This window comes from Triticum aestivum, chromosome 1A, assembly GCF_018294505.1.
Source record: "Triticum aestivum cultivar Chinese Spring chromosome 1A, IWGSC CS RefSeq v2.1, whole genome shotgun sequence".
NCBI classification, from domain to species: Eukaryota; Viridiplantae; Streptophyta; class Magnoliopsida; order Poales; family Poaceae; genus Triticum; species Triticum aestivum.
In genome coordinates this window covers 85,013,417-85,024,950 of record NC_057794.1, presented here as the reverse complement: position 1 = coordinate 85,024,950, position 11,534 = coordinate 85,013,417, and the positions used below count along the sequence as shown (strand labels likewise).

Genomic DNA, 11,534 nt, shown 5'->3' with positions numbered 1-11,534 from the left:
GGCACTTATGGTTCGCCCCTCTTTACGTTGGGTTAGATGATTTGCCCTGCCTTTTCTTTTCCTATAGATAATATGCCCTTTGTTATTATTATAATCATTTTTTATTCTTATCCCTACTTTGACCATGTGAAATGACTCTACTGCCCCAGTGGCAAATTTGTAATTCTGTCGTGTAGGGCAGTCGCTGAGAAACACCTGTCCTCTTGGACCCCCACCACCTAATAGCACATTTTTATTTTGTTTTGTAATTTAATACTAAAGAATTGCTTTCTCTTGCCTCATCCGGCGGACACTTCTAGGTTCCATTATTTCACTGAAGTGAGCTCCATGAGAGAGGATTCCACAAGGTGAGGTCCGCCGTGAGGGGTGGCCAGCGATGTGAGGGAGCAGCCGCGACCAGCGCTAGCAGAGTCCAACGCGCCCAAGCCCCGGCCAAGGCTATAGCAGCTGCTTTCGCGTGCCGTCGTTCCCCTCCAGCAGATCCCTGGGAGAAGGCGGGGAACTGCAGGGCGTCCGACCGGCTGGGTGAAGCGCCGCTTCGCCGTGATGTCGCAGGAGGTCGTATAGGCGCACATCAAGATGGCGTACATCACCATTACGGCCACCTTTTCTGCTCAGGTAAAAACTAACTTCCTTCGGCGTTCGATGAATCTGTAGACTGTTTTGTGAGCTACAGTGGTTGCTACTATGCTAATAGCAGAAGTCTGGTGGGCAGTGTTGATAATTAGTAGCACTAATTAGTGGCTGAGACTGCTCCAATTATCCAGCTGGTTATATTGTACGTAGTATAAAATACTTGGTTGAGTGATTGCCTTTTCCTAAAGAATATTTTCCAATTAAATCATGAATGATTTTGAGTTCATCTCTTCCTGGATCTCCTCTAGTTATATTATAAATGCTATGCATCCTGACATATGCACTTCCTTAGAATTGTTGATACATACTCCCTCCGTTCTAAAATAAGTGTCTCAACTTTGTATTAACTTTAGTATAAAGTTATACTAAGGTTAAGACATTTATTTTGGGACGGAGAGAGTATGTATCATTGCTAGCAGCCGTTGTGGGCCTACTTGGAGAACAAGCATTTGAACATAAGGGCATCACACAATTACAAAATCCAAATACAAAAACTATGCTAGGTCTGCAGTTTTTTTCATGCATCACCTGAGTTTACTGCACTTTCTGTGCAGCACCAACCTAAAGCCAAAAGATCACAAAACTGTACAAACTAAAATAAAAACATGTCCACATGCCTAATAACTTTGAAAGTCTGAGTCCTACTACAACAGTTCAAACAGAGGGAGTAACAAAAATGCATTTCCTCCGGACGGCGAATTGCCTGAAAGAAGACAGTAGTAGTCATAATGATGTGTTACTTTCATGTGCAAGCACTAAACTTCACCAAGAAAGTAAAATATATTGGGAGCAATGTACCTTTATTTTCCCTATAATCCTTGCCCTTGCTTCTAGACTATATGATGGTGGTGCAAGCTAGCCAGCATCTTCAGATTAGTCCATCCAAAAAGCACACCAAAGGTAGTAGTTGGATTGAGTGTATTATTCCTGAAACACCATTATCAGAAATTCAGTTGGCGGTTAATAGTAAATAGCAGTGCAGGGCTTGCTTATCACGCTTACGACTCATCACTCATAGGCCTTATCTAATCCCTCTCCAAAGCATACCATCTATCGATTCAAAATAGGCAAGAGGTAGGCAAAAATGATATATACTACTCACTAAAGAAATAGAGAATAGCAATTGCTCCTCAACTATTTTTATGCATCCACATACACTCATTAGAAAAACAAAGTAATGTGTGTGTATTATATAAGTTAGTCGGCTACCAATCGTACTCCTTTAGAGCATTATTGGTGCGATCTCTTTTGTACATAAAAGATAGAATTATGTTCCAGGGCCCAGCGTGCATGTGTGCATAGCACAAATGAATAATTAAAGGTACATCATTGGTCATCCTGATAAGTAGCAATTTACAAACAAAACTTTTTTGTTTTGGGGCAGGAATTTTCTCATTTTACTATATGTTAGATTTTAATGTAAGAGACAGAACATCGTCTCGAAGGGGGCTGGTAAGGTTTAGTAAACTACAGAAGATCGCACTGCATAGTTCCATTGTTAGGTAAATGAATTTTAGAAATCCATAATCATAGAAACACAGCAGATCAGCCCTTGTCCTGAGTCTTTAATATGTAGGTCTTCTCCCCTTTCCAAGCAAAGATCACAACAAAAAATCTCTGGCGTACCAAAACTGTAGTAATAAGTCTGCCTTGAAGTTCACAGTCGTTGTTAATTAGTATTATGGTGAGGTTAAACTGCAATATTTGTTAGATTTGGACATATTTTACCGAGGCTTATAGGTGCAATGGCACATAGGTACGTGCACTTAAAACTTCTGCGGTTCTACCTAGCCCGAAGAAGGGGGGGGGGGGGAATGACCATGGATGCTGCAGATCATACAAACTGCGAGAGCTAAGACCTCCCAGCCCGAAAAATGGGAGGACTTGACCACTGCAGAACATACAAACTGCAATAGTTAAGACCTCTGCCTAGCCTAAAGAAAGGGAGGACTTGACCACGGAGGCAGCAGAATTAGCACCTCTAGTACATATATGATTCACTCTACACTCTAGGAGATCAATAAATCAAATATGAGAGCAATTTCCCAATTCTTACATCATCCATATTCCACCGGGATGCTATATTTCTGAGTGACGCACATACTATTTATACTTGGCAGCTAGGCATGCTAATACGGCTATCGCGGACAAAAGGCTAACATGTACGCACTGTTTGTCCATTAATATATATGTTTGCAGAGGAAAAATGCAAAAGAACAACCGAAAGCTATCTGTAGAATAACACTTCAGTATCACTATCTAAAATAGTACAGCAACATAAATCATCTATCCTCATCAGTATGCGGTATACCACCTGTCATAGCTGGAAAGAGACCATATGAATCCTAACCAATTACCTGGAAGTGATCAGAACAGGAGTTTCCGGAGTAGCCACTGCTCTACGTGGTTCCAACTTTAGCTACGGGTTGACTGAATTTTTTAACACTGGGCTAGGGGCAGGCTTTGAGCTGAAGTCTAGGGTTTTCTGTCGAAACAAATGAAACATTGTCCTCTCACCTGATCTTGGCTACACCTCGGATAGATCAAACCATGGAAATAGAATCAACAATCCATAAAGCCTTGTATGATCAAACTACAGTCTTAGTCGAAACCATACACATGATCTGTTTCATCACAAAGAAGAAACAACATATGATTTCTCTTCCAGTTTCTAAAAATATAGAATAGTTAATAAACCGAGGCCCTAACAATCAATAATTTTATCTCCAAAAGTCCTTTCATCAGTTTCAGGGCAATAATTCTATAGAGTAAAGGACATCAAAGGACACTTCAGATGCAAATAGCAAATCCCCAGTTTAGTTCTACTCAAAGACAAAGATGATGATACGGTTTGTAAGCTAGCTGGCACATCTACACAAAGAACCAGCATGACAAAATGCAAGGAAACCGGAGATAAATCTTCAGCTAAGACTGAAGAAAGAAAATAGGATGAGCTCACCTTTGATCTGCAATAGCGCATTTAGTTTCTTCCTAAATTATGCAAGTACCCAGGAAATCTTACAGTCCGTTGGTGAGCAACCCTTCTGAAGCTCCTACAAATAGAAATTTTGTACTCATGAGGGAAAACTTTTTCTTGTAAAGTAGATCACAAATTGAAGTTCAAACTCATTAGCTTCTTGTATACCTAGAAAGAAAACATGTACTTCAAACTCATCTCCTCACCTCCCAGTACACTGTAGTCCAACATCTAGTCCAAAAAAGGCAAGCACATTAAAATGGAATAATGGAACAACAACATAGTATGGCTTTTTTATTACAGCAATAAGACTTTATTCCGCAAACAATAGCCACGAGCTAGCCAAATATTCTCATAGTAATGGATCATATAGTTTCTGGGAGTCTGTGACAGAGGAAAACAACATAGTAAGGCTTTGCCAAGCATCCAAGATCGAACTTTATGCCTACACATAATAACAGGCAAATAGATTTCCATTTGAATAAGTAAATAATGACTGCCTGTCCTCCAATTTAGCAGTAACTGTACATAATGACAGGCAAATGGATTTACATACAGAAGTAAATATTGACTACCCATCCTCTGCTTTAGCAGTAACCCACTCTGAATAATCTGAACCAATACAAATGATTACATATTGCCTTTTTCATGAGATCATTTGCATTTAGAAAGCATTTAACTCGACCTATCTGGTAGGAGCTTCAGATTTTTGTATCTGTACTTGCTACTCATTCCAACATGCGTAATGGCCTACTAAACCAAATCCTCCAAAAGAAATGAGATAATCTTCCCCACTGTCATTGTTGTACAATAAAGTTATGCCCTAAATATAAATAAGAATCCATGAGGCAAATAAAAGTAAAATATAATGATCTCCTTCAATACCTAAATCGCAAAAAGCTAGCCGGACTACTCAACTTGTTATCTTTGACTGGAACTAAATTACAGAAGAATGAAATCACATGACATACATAGATTAATCCTCCCATGTCAGCCTTTTTGGATTTTCATCAAACACCTTGTAGGCAAAGAGAACCAAACCTGCACAAACAAAGATGTGAAGCTGCGGGAGTAGGGGACTGGAAGAAAGGGAGAGGAAAATATCAGGAAGAAGAGAAGGGTGATTGTATACCTGAAGCCAAGCTGAGAGCAGGCGGACGCTCGGTTGCACCGGCTGCTCGTGATTCTCCTGTTGAGCACCCACAACGAGGAAGAAGTCAAGCAGAGCAACCACACAAGACTAGTAAGCATGCACGTGCAACGCACATCTCAAACTGTTGTGAATTCACATAATATAAAAAAATAAACATTTTTAAAAAGATAAATCAAATGGATACACAATGTTTGATGTCGCTCAAATTGTATTTTCAAAAGCGAGACACAATAGTGGTTATGTTGCTACATAGATTAATAACAGGAAAATATTCTCATTTAAATAAAATCAGCAATTATTTATTAATCCAGTAATATAGGCATGTAGTATAGTCTTCTCTTCGAGTGTAGCCAGGAAAAAAAGTATAAACTGCCTTACGGTGCAATTATATTGTTCAAGATGCTTAATTCTTGAATCTTATTTTATTCTACTAATCTGCATAGAAAAATATATATTTGTACTAATTTGGATCAAATTATATATATTTTTTGGTTGTGTGGACTGCCAAAATTATATAGCTACCTACTATGGATAATAGGAAATAGAAGATGATATGTGACTACAACGACTTCTATATGAAATAAAGATGATTTACAAGAACTAATTGAAATGTAAAAGGGCTAAAAGAAATCCAATAATTATCATGATAGAAAATATTTATCCGGGTTTGTATGTGTTTATGCGTTGGCAACCATACTAACTTACAATGATGTAAGACGCTTTGTACGTATAGAAACTGAAATGAGTTATGAAAAAAAATAAAGATGGAAGGAAAAGTATTCTAGAGTATTTGTCAAGCTTAACCTTATCAAGCTTTCAAGTCAGCTTCTAAATTACAAAAAAATGATGAATCCTTAAATAAGAAAGAGACAACAATTTGGAACATGCTACAAAACTGATGAAGATAGAAAGCATTCATCCTCTTTTTCCTTGTCGTAAGGAGTAGCTTCAATATACATTTGTAACAGTGTAATACCTGATATGGAAAAAGTTGTTCATTATTATTATTGGAGGAAAGAGGTGCGATTATTATTGGAGGAAAGAGGTGCGCAGACAAAGAAAGAGAGGTGGTGCAAATAAGGCCTTAAACAACATGTCTTCAAGTTTGATGACTGCAGATATGTTGGATCATTCGAAATTGCACAAGTATATAAGAATAAATATATGTGCCAAAATAGCGAAAGGTATTTGGTTTCTCTGTCATGAAACAAAATAAATCTGATCAAGTACAATTTATATGATTTCTTTGTACTAATATACGGCAGTTGTATTAGGACAGATCTTTTGAAGGATCTATTTATTGGAACTCATCCGGATTAGTTTCTTCATTGGATCCTTTTGTATGGTAAAATTCTCTTTATTGGAACGCAGTAGAGATTGCATACCTTTACAGAACAGCGAGAGATATTCTCTAACAACAGCTATAGAGTCATGTGACCCGTTTTAGATGTATAGAATCATGTAACTGAAATAGTAGTACATCTTCAATATCTTGCCTCCTACTGAATCTTACATAATGTACTGGATTGCTATGCAATTATGTTAAAGTGATGTGTGTAAAATTTTCTCTAAGAATGAATCATATATTCTGATTTCCAACCTATCCCTGGAGATAGTGCCTAGGCAGGTGCAACCCACCTTAATTCTAGGTAAAGCAACGTCATACGTAAAACACACACTGATCAAATAGCATAAATAAGGCAATTCTAATCGAGGGGATGTCGTTACCTCTTGATACGGCCCAGTTTAATACATATGGTGGTACGAAGTAAAGCCCAAGGAAGCCGACATGAACATGAGAAGTAATCATGGGAAATAGACTCTGCATCTTGACTTCTTCAGTATCCCTCTTGATCCTATTTTGTAAGACAAGATTGCTGCATTCTTATGTACGTGCCACATTTTCAGTACAGCAATCGGGAACCTAAGATAATTCCAAATCTATAATTCCAGATTGCTTGAAGCCCCATGATTCTTATTTAATATTTAATGCATGTGCACCCACTGAACAGACACTTTGTCGGCGTGGGTGCTGCGAACGGAGCTGAAGTCAACGCGGATGTCGATGGTTGCTGGAGAGCTTACCCTGGACGTGGATGGAGTCGTCGTAGTAGCGGCAAAAGAGCGCCTGGCCTCCAGGCAGAAGACGATGGCGGCGATAGCACGTGTGTTCCCGGAGGAAGATGAAGCTCCTCATGCTTCCCCCATCGTGGCTAGCATGCATGATGGCGGCAAGTGGCTCGCCATTAGCTTCCTAATAGGATGGATGCATCTGAGATAAGTTTTTTAATAGGATCGATTTGTCTGAGATTAGTTTCCTAATAGGATGGATTTGTCTGAGATTAGTTTCCTAGAATAGGATGCACCAGTGATTATTAGTTTCCTAATTGCTCAGGCATGGAGTTTCATATTTTCCTCCACGGTGGAGTACGGTCAGTCAATGTAAATTGCTAAGTGCACACAGAAAATGGTTTAGGTTAAGGCTAACCGTTAGATTGATTTTAGTGGGTCTAATCGTGCGGTGGTATTGGATCTGTGTACGCTTTGTGGGGTGTGCTTAAAGAAGTTCTTGTTTGATTGTTTAATAGTAGTATAGAAGTATAGATTAATATGTAATGCACGTGCATCCACTGAACAGACACTTTGTCGGCGTGGGTGCTGCGAACGGAGCTGAAGTCAATGCGGATGCCGATGGTTGCCGGAGAGCATGCCCTAGACGTGGATGGAGTCGTCGCAGTAGCGGCAGAAGAGCGCCTGGCCTCCAGGTAGAAGACGATGGCGGCGATAGCACGCGTGTTCCCGAAGGAAGACGAAGCTCCTCGCGCTTCCCCCATCGTGTCTAGCATGCATGATGGCGGTAGGCGGTTCGCGATTAGCTTCCTAATAAGATGGATGCGTCCGAGATAAGTTTTTTAATAGGATGGATTTGTCTGAGATTAGTTTCCTAATAGGATGGATGCACTCTGATTTAGTTTTTTAGAATAGGATGCACCTGTGATTATTAGTTTCCTAATTGCTCAGGCGTGGAGTTTCATATTTTCCTCCACGGTGGAGTACGGTCAGTCAATGTAAATTGCTAAGTGCACACAGAAAATGGTTTAGGTTAAGGTTAACCGTTAGATTGATTTTGTGGGCCTAATCGTGCGGTGGTATTGGATCTGTGTACGCTTTGTGAGGTGTGCTTAAAGAAATACTAATTTGATTGTTTAATAGTAGTATAGATGGAGGAGAAGGCAGACTTGGACCAGTGGAGGCGCATAGTCCGGATCTGACGGCCCCAAGAACCAAGATGGTGCCTCATAATCCACCTCTCCTGTTCACCGAAAGAAGTCCACATGACCCCCTGGCGTTTCACGAGCTGGCTAATTTACCCCCTGAGATCTAAAACCGGGTATTTAACCCCCTGAGCTTTCCTAAACCATGCGAATCATCCCCTGACACTGATTGGAGTGGTTTTGCAAGCGGTTCTGGTGATGTGGCACGCCATCTCCACCCTGGCACGAGGGCTGTGTTCTTGCTTGATGCAAACTCAGTTTTCCATCGCGTCCCTCGTGTGCCGTAGTTGCCTCAGTAGCGCTCTCGCCGGCCGCGTCTGCTTCTTCCTCCGTTGACAATAACTCATCAAGCTCGCGCCATGAGCAGCCTGTGGCTTCTGCCGGCAGATAACTATGTCCACTGTTAGAGCTAATCACGATTATATTAGTCTGACCTGCCTCAGACATAGTGGTACGTACTTCTTGCGTGTACATGACTGCTTGTCCTGGAATCAATCCAGTAGGACTGTATGTGCATATTGTATCCGGAAGAGGGTTCTAGAAATAAGGTGCGTCTCATGAGCGACGCTCCGGCTCCTTGCCGCTTCCGGCGCCAATGCCTTGCTTGTCGACTACCTCGACCGCTCCACCTATTTGCCACGGAGAGCTTGAGTACAAAGCCTTGACGCACATGATCGGTGCGTACAGCAAGGGGTCGCTAAAGCCAGAACTTGCGTCTGTTGGCTGGTTGCGCTGCACGCCGGTGCGGCTGCCGCATCCGCACAGCAGGAGCCCAACGGTGCAGACGGCTAGACCGATCCCGTGAGCCCCGGCGGCATGCGCTAGGCCGGAGAAGTAGCTTCGGCGATGCAATCTTCGCCTGGCCGAAGGAATGTCTTTCAAGTCTGGCGAGGGTGGAAGACATTGCTAGCTTCGTGAAGCCTGCATGGTGACCTGGAGACTGGGAAGTTCACGAAGCTAGAAGATTGTGACTCGGCGAGCTACTGCTAATTAATATTAGGCATTGACGCATTGCGCCCAAGTTGTATGATGCTGGCTCGTGCTTGGATGAGGGCCAAAACCGCCTTCAAAACCACTCTAATCAGGGTTAGGGGATAATTCACATGGTTTGGGAAAGCTTGGGGGGTTAAATACCTCGTTTTAGACCTTGGGGGGTAAACTGATCGGTTTGTGAAACTTTAGGGGGTTATATGGACTTCTTTCCCTGTTCACCTTGTAGATGGATGGCAGCGCAAAGCATGGTGGATGAGGTAGCACCGCCGGCTGCTGCGGCTGCTCCTCCCGTCTACTCTCGTGGCACGGGGGAGGCCGAGTACTGGGCGGCCGCAGCTCATCGCCGTCCGAGAGGAAGAAGTGCAGAGACGCCCGTCGGCGAGACGGGGGGAGAGGCGCGGCGACCACGCGCTGGAGCAGAAGAGGAGGCGGCAGCGGGTGGGAAAGGGGGAGAGAGAAGCTAGAAGGGAGGAGCGCGGGGCTCGAGGACGCGAGAGGATTGGTGCGGTAGGTTTTCTCGTCCACTCCGCCTCTAAAACGCTACATGCTCACCAAACTGCAGCAATTCCATATCTTTCTCTGGACCCCACGCCTAACCAGCCCCACCTGTCATCCATCCGTGAAACAATGATGAAGGCGAAAAACGACCAACGGCTGACCACACGCCAGCAGCTAAAAATCAGTCAACAGTAAAAAATCAAATGGTTGACGAAGGTTTGTGCTCACAAGTGACTCAGGATGGCGGGTTACCTAGCGTGATTTATATGTTCGATGAACTTGCTCTTGCCTTTTTTAGCTTCATGAACATGTCTTCTTGCTGGTAGTGTGTTTATTTTTTCATGCAAGGCTTTGTGTTGAGTGATTTGAGCTTGCAAAAATGCCTTCATAATTTTGTTTATGCCATGCTTTGTTTTTCTGCTAAGTTTGAAACAGTTAATAAAACTTGCTATGTTTACATGGGTGCCATCATGTCTTTTGTGCCTTTTTGGCTCATGATCAGTAAGGGACTTTTGTTCTATGCTTTGAGTAGATTCATGCCATGCCTTGTTTTGCTATGATGAGTTTCTGTAGCATGTTGTTTGCTTTCTCTAAACATGGCTTCCTGATATTAATTTCTGGCATGTTAGTATTTTCACTAAGTCTGTGAAGCTGATATCTTTTGCACTTTTTCCATACTTGTTTAAACCTGCTCTTGTGTGATTTAGCCATAGCTCAGTGTTCATCTTTTGTCAAGCATCTTCAGTAGGTCACTGTCATATGCTTTTTTGATATGCTGGGGTGCAGTAGCTTAGTTTATTGTTGCATTCTAGATGGCATCGTGCTGTTAATCGCAGAATTGTGCCATTCTTGTTTTGCTTGCCATTTGCAAACCGTGCATCTGATTCCGGTGATCTTTATATCATTTTTGACTGAAATCAACTCATCTTTCCAGCGGCATACTTGGTTTTCCAAGTTGATGCTTTGTTCATCATTTTCCTTCCGGAGCACGCATATGCATTGCATATCACATCTCGCTTATCATGCCATATTTTGCATTATGTGGCTTGCGCATTGCACCGTGATTGATTGTTCCTTTTGTTTGTGTTCTTGCTTTGGGTAGAGCCGGGAGATGAGTACGTGATCGAGGAACCCGTTGAGTACGCTAACAAGGATCAAGCTTTCGTCAACTCTAAGAATTTTGCAGGCAAGATGACCATACCCTCAAAATCACTTCTATCTTTGCTTGCTAGTTGTTCGCTCTATTGCTATGCCGCGATACCTACCACCTGCTATATCATGCCTCCCATATTGCCATGTCAAGCATCTAACCCATCTTTTCTAGCAAACCGTTGTTTGGCTATGTTACCGTTTTGCTCAGCCCCTCTTATAGTGTTGCTAGTTGCAGGTGAAGTTGGAGCTTGTTCCATGTTGGAACATGGACATTGTTGGGATATCATTATTATATCTTGTTTACTTTAATGCAGCTATATACTTGGTAATAGGTGGAAGGTTCGGCCTTATGCCTGGTGTTTTGTTCCACTCTTGTCGCCCTAGTTTCCGTCATATCGGTGTTATGTTCCTTGATTTTGCGTTCCTTACGCGGTTGGGTGTTATGGGAACCCCTTGACAGTTCGCCTTGAATAAAACTCCTCCAGCAAGGCCCAACCTTGATTTTACCATTTGCCACCTAAGCCTTTTTCCCTTGGGTTCTATGGACTCAAGGGTCATCTTTATTTTAAACCCCTGGGCTAGTGCTCCTCTGAGTATTGGTCCAAAACAGAGCCACTTGCAGTGCCACCTCGGGGAAACTTGAGGGTTGATTTTAGTTGTACGTAGTGTTCATCCGGTGTGCCCTGAGAACGAGATATGTGCAGCTCCTATCGGGATTTGCAGGCACATCGGGCGGCTTTGCTGGTCTTGTTTTACCTTTGTCGAAATGTCTTGTAACCGAGATTCCGAGCCTGATCGGGTCTTCCTGGGAGAAGGAATATCCTTCGTTGACCGTGAGAGCTTGTGATGG

General features: G+C 42.4%; 1 long non-coding RNA gene across 1 annotated transcript; it reads left to right on the top strand.

Annotated features, from left to right (window-relative positions):
• Positions 1-260: 260 nt before the first annotated feature.
• Positions 261-7,351, top strand: LOC123191320 (uncharacterized). The gene is made up of 2 exons (XR_006496788.1): positions 261-618; positions 6,779-7,351. It is a non-coding gene; the product is annotated as an uncharacterized lncRNA (long non-coding RNA).
• The last annotated feature ends 4,183 nt before the right edge of the window (positions 7,352-11,534 follow it).